We start from the raw sequence: 6,000 nt of genomic DNA on the forward strand, positions 1-6,000 counted from the left end.
GCTGCCCAGAGGGGTTGTGGAGTCTCCTTCCGTGGAGGTCTTCAAGACCCGCCTGGACATGTTCCTGTGTGACCTGATCTAGGTGAACCTGCTTCTGCAGGGGGGTTGGACTAGATGATCCCTAAAGGTCCCTTCCAACCCCTACCATTCTATGATTCTATGATGATGATAAAAGGCATTTTGTCTAGATATCAAGATGTATATTCATTGTCATATCCAGATGTGATATATGTATTTAATCTACTTTGTTTTTACAACTTTAAGAATAGCTCCATCTATAACAGTTTGGAAGTTCTTACTGTAATACCAATAGTGTATGATATTTTCTTCCAGTTTGAAGATCACACAGATATATCTGCTCCATCTGATTTCATTCTTGCTGTTTCTTTTTTTTCCCCAGGATCAGAATCTACACAAAATGTTTAAAAATTATACATATTTCTAAAGATGCATGATTCAATTTGACTTTGACGGCCAAAATTTACAGCCAGCTTTTCTCACTTTCTTGGTATGGAGTCTTTTGGCACATCACATTGGACTATGGTTACCCTGTAACATTAGTAGCATTGTGCGCTGTACTGTGGGAAAAGCCACATCTCAGTGTGGTGGAAATTCCACTGGAGGAAGAATAAATTCCTTCCAAACCAGTGAGTTTTGCCTTTAATAGACTCTTTGGAAATGGATCAGAATGGAATTTCATGAATTATGGCCAAGTTTTCAATACGTCTTAGTGCCCTGAGTTAAACTTAAATTTTTTTCCCCCTAGAAGTTTTAGCTTCTGTTTGGGCATTGAGTCGAGTTTCACTCTGGGGTTGTAGTGGGTCTGGGACGGTAGTGATTTTCCACAGCAGGTCCTGCAGTGCTGTGCTTACTGTTGATATCAATATTATGACTACCGCTTGCACAACATCGGGGCTGTCCCTCCAGCATTCCTTCCCCCACCTTCACCAATAGCTGTGAGTGGGCATGATCTTGGGAGGGACTATGGCCAGGACAGCTGACCCAGGCTGACCAAGGAGATATTCCATACCATATGACGTCAGCTCAGGAATATAAACTGGGGGAAAGGAGCAGGAAGGGGAGGCGAGATTCATTTCTGGCCTTCCCAAAGCAACCGCTACGCGTACTGAAGCCCTGCTTCTCGGGAGGTGGCCGGACATCGCTGCTGATGGGAAGTAGAGAGTAACAGCTTATCTGCTTCTGCTTTGCTTCCCGCGCGCGCGGCTTTGCTGCTTATTTATTAAACTGCTTTTATCTCAACCCACGAGATTCCCATCTTATTTTCTCCCCTTCCCTGGCTTGCTTCTCGGGAGGTGGGGGGTAAAGCGGTGTGGTGGGCACCTGGCATCCAGCCAGGCTCAAACTACCACAGCCCTTTTGGCGCCCAACGTGGGGCGAGATAATAGCAGATTTACATTAACTGCATTGCAATTACAGTAAACCAATGAGAGCAAAGTTCCTGTGCTGGTCACGGAGCCTTGCTGTTATGCAGCTTATCTTACACTTTCTAATGTTTGGGAACATGATGCTCCTAACATTGACTCTCGGCTGTGCTTTAACCTTAATAGCTTTGCTAAGCTGGCTATATAATTTTGTGAAGAGGATGAAAGGGCCTGGGAACATGATGGCCCAAATAATAATAGCAAGTCTCATTCTGTTACTGATGAATTTAGTGTGCTGTGGGAGCTATCTTGTGGAGGCCATGGGGCAAAGCACCTCTTTCTCCTCAGCTCGGACTGATCTAGACAATTCTGTTACACAGACTTCCCAGGTCCTTAGTCACCCTTATACGAGAGTTTTAATATTACTAATTAACATGGTTGGTATATTATATATCTTGTGGAATCTGGAGTCATCTGGGTATCAGAGAGTACAAATTTGCGATGGAAACATGTTAAAATGCCCCCTGAAGCGGCCAGTCCCTGGGTGGCAGGGTATGTGGATGAATTTAGGCAAATTCCTAGGACGGTTATCACCTCCTGTAATCTGGGATTTTACATCTGAACAGATAAAAAACCCTGCTTTACTGACACGCTACCTGATAGAAGGGTGTCTTACCTACCCTAATGAGGCCCATCAGGTTCAGGCACTATACTGGGGCCTAGCCTCTGCCTACCGAGCTGCATTCCAGTCCTCTCAGAGAACTGTAATTGAAATGGAAACTCAAACGGTACCTGAGACCAACATAGTTGAGTCAGTCGCAGTCCAGCCCTCTCAGAGAACTATGGCCGAGGTGGAAATTCAAACTATACCTGAGACCAACATAGTTGAGTCAGTCGCAGTCCAGCCCTCTCAGAGAACTATGGCCGAGGTGGAAATTCAAACTATACCTGAGACTACCATGGTTGAGTCAGGGAACCAAACAACAACCACAGTGGTTGCCCCAGTAGTGAAAAAGAAGCAGTGGATAAGGAGGTCAAGTCCATATCATCGATTAGTAAGGGCAGACGAGGAGGAAGAGGAAAGGCTAGAAGAAGAAACTGGTCCTTCGGTAAGGAGATCAGGAGAAGTGAGAGAAATCGAAAAGGAAATGGAAACTACTCGGTCCCTCACCTCAACAGAACTTAGAGATATGCGAAAAGATTACAGTCGCCAGCCAGGTGAGCGGATTGGTGCCTGGCTGCTCCGATGCTGGGATAACGGGGCTGACAGTCAACAATTGGAAGGCAGAGAAGCCCAACAGCTAGGATCTCTTGCTAGGGACCGGGGAATTGATAAAGGCATTGGAAAGAAAACCTCAGTTTGTAGTCTCTGGAAACGACTCCTCTCAAGTGTACGGGCAAGATACCCATTCAAGGAAGACCTTGTAAATGCCCGAGGAAAGTGGACTAGAGCTGATGAAGGGATCCAATATCTAAGGGAATTAGCTGTGTTGGAAGTCATCTATGGTGATCTGGATAATGTCGAGGCCTCCACAGATCCAGACGATGTCCAGTGTACACGGGCCATGTTGAGAAAAGTGATCCAGAGTGCCCCAGCTACATATTCTAATATCCTGGCAATGGTGTATCATCCAGACATGGACATACCAACAGTGGAGAGGGTATCTTCTTGGTTACAGAACTATGAAGAGAGCCTCTGCACCTCCTCATCAGTGTGGGATGATGGCCTGATTGTTAGATCTGCCTCAAGAATTCAGTCATCCACTGTCCCGACCAGGGGAAAGGGAAGTCCCAGACGCAGGAGTACACCGCGAAATGAACTCTGGCTCTTTTTGCGTGGCCAAGGAGAGGATATGAGGAAGTGGGATGGTGAACCCACTTTTAAGCTAGAAGCGCGTGTACGTGAACTAAGGGGGAAGGCAGCTGTTAGAAAAGGACCGCCCAGGAGAGCTGTCAGCAGAGTGGCTGCCAAAACAAAAGAGGACAATCAACAATCTCCAAGACATAGAAGAACTGCAACTACTTCCTTCGAAGCCAATGAGGAGACTTCAGGTCTGCAATTGCAAGGATCAGATAGCGAATACTCTGATGAAGAACAGAAATAGAGGGTCCCTGCCTCCAGCCAGGAGGAGGAAAGGGATGACCGAATCTACTGGACTGTGTGGGTTCGATGGCCTGGCACATCAAACCCACAAAGGTATAAAGCCTTAGTAGACACAGGGGCACAGTGTACATTGATGCCATCAAGGTATAGAGGCACAGATTCTGTCTGGATCTCTGGAGTGACAGGGGGATGTGAAGAATTATCTGTATTAGAGGCTGAAGTGAGCTTAACAGGGGACAAATGGAAAAAACACCCCATTGTGACTGGTCCAGAGGCCCCTTGTATTCTTGGCATAGATTACCTCAGGAGAGGGTACTTCAAAGACCCCAAGGGGTATCGATGGGCTTTTGGTATAGCCACTGTAGATACAGAGAAAATCAAACAACTCTCTAATTTACCTGGCCTCTCAGAAAACCCTTTTGTTGTGGGATTGCTGCAAGTTCAAGAGCAACAGGTACCAATTGCTACCAGGACAGTGCACCGGAGGCAATATCGCACGAACCGAGATTCCCTGGCTCCCATCCGTGAGTTGATTCATCAACTGGAGGCTCAAGGAGTAATTAGCAAAACTCATTCTCCATTTAATAGTCCCATATGGCCTGTGAAAAAATCTGATGGAGGGTGGAGGTTAACAGTAGACTATCGTGGCCTGAACGAAGTGACACCACCACTGAGTGCTGCTGTACCAGACATGTTAGAGCTCCAGTATGAACTGGAGTCAAAAGCAGCCAAGTGGTATGCTACGATTGACATCGCTAATGCATTCTTCTCAATTCCATTGGCAGCAGAGTGCAGGCCACAATTTGCCTTCACATGGAGAGGTGTCCAATATACCTGGAATCGATTGCCCCAGGGGTGGAAACATAGTCCTACTATTTGCCATGGTCTAATCCAAACTGTGCTGGAAACGGGTGATGCCCCTGAACATTTACAGTACATTGATGACATAATTGTATGGGGCAACAAGGCAGAAGAAGTGTTTGAGAAAGGGAAAAGAATAATACAGATTCTCCTGAAAGCTGGTTTTGCTATAAAAAGAAACAAAGTAAAGGGACCTGCACAAGAGATACAGTTTTTGGGCATAAAATGGCAAGATGGGCGTCGGCATGTGCCTATGGATGTTGTGAATAAAATAGCTACTATGTCTCAACCGACTAATAAGAAAGAAACACAAGCTTTCCTGGGCCTTGTGGGATTCTGGAGGATGCATATCCCAGGTTATAGTCAGCTTGTGAGCCCTCTCTTTAGAGTCACCAGAAAGAAGAACTGTTTTGAGTGGGGCCTTGAGCAACAACAAGCTTTTCAACAAATTAAACAGGAAATAGCTCGTGCAGTCGCCCTTGGGCCCATCCGTACAGGACCAGATGTGCAGAATATCCTCTACACTGCCGCTGGAGAGCATGGTCTCACCTGGAGCCTCTGGCAGAAAACATCTGGAGAAACCCGAGGTCGACCATTAGGGTTTTGGAGCCGAGGATATCGAGGATCGGAAGCCCACTACACCCCAACTGAAAAAGAAATACTAGCAGCATATGAGGGACTTCGAGCTGCTTCAGAAGTCATTGGCACAGAAGCTCATCTCCTCTTGGCACCACGTCTGCCTGTGTTACACTGGATGTTCAAAGGGAAAACCCCTTCTATACATCATGCAACCAGCGCTACATGGAGTAAGTGGATGGCGTTGATTACACAACGATCTCGGCTGGGGAAATCTAATCGCCCAGGAATCCTGGAAGAAATCATGGACTGGCCAGAAGGCAGAGATTTTGGAGCATTGCCTGAGGAAGTAGCTCGCGCCCAAGAGGCACCACCATATAATGAATTGTCAGAAGATGAGAGGCATTATGCTTTGTTTACTGATGGATCCTGCCGCGTGGTAGGAAATCATCGTAAGTGGAAAGCTGCTGTGTGGAGTCCCACACGACGAGTTGTTGAGGCCACTGAAGGAGAAGGTGAGTCAAGTCAGTTTGCTGAAGTGAAGGCTATCCAACTAGCTCTAAAGATTGCAGAACGAGAGAAGTGGCCAGTACTCTATCTTTACACTGACTCCTGGATGGTGGCTAATGCTCTATGGGGATGGCTACAGCAATGGAAGAAGACCAACTGGCAGCGCAAGGGTAAACCCATCTGGGCTGCTGCATTATGGCAAGACATTGCTGCTCGGGTGGAAAATATGACTCTGAAGGTACGTCATGTAGATGCTCATGTGCCAAAAAGCCGTGCCAATGAAGAACAATGGAATAACCAACAGGTAGATAAAGCTGCTAAAATTGAACTAGCTCAGGTAGATCTAGACTGGGAGCGTAAAGGTGAGCTATTTATAGCTCGATGGGCCCATGAAACATCAGGACATCTGGGAAGAGATGCAACATATAGATGGGCTCGTGATCGAGGGGTGGACTTGACCATGGAAGCCATCACACAGGTCACCCATGAATGTGAAACATGTGCCGCAATCAAGCGAGCCACACGAATCAAGTCTCCCTGGAACAGAGGCCGATGGCTGGGTTTTCA

This window comes from Colius striatus, chromosome 2 (genome assembly GCF_028858725.1).
Source record: "Colius striatus isolate bColStr4 chromosome 2, bColStr4.1.hap1, whole genome shotgun sequence".
NCBI lineage: Eukaryota > Metazoa > Chordata > Aves > Coliiformes > Coliidae > Colius > Colius striatus.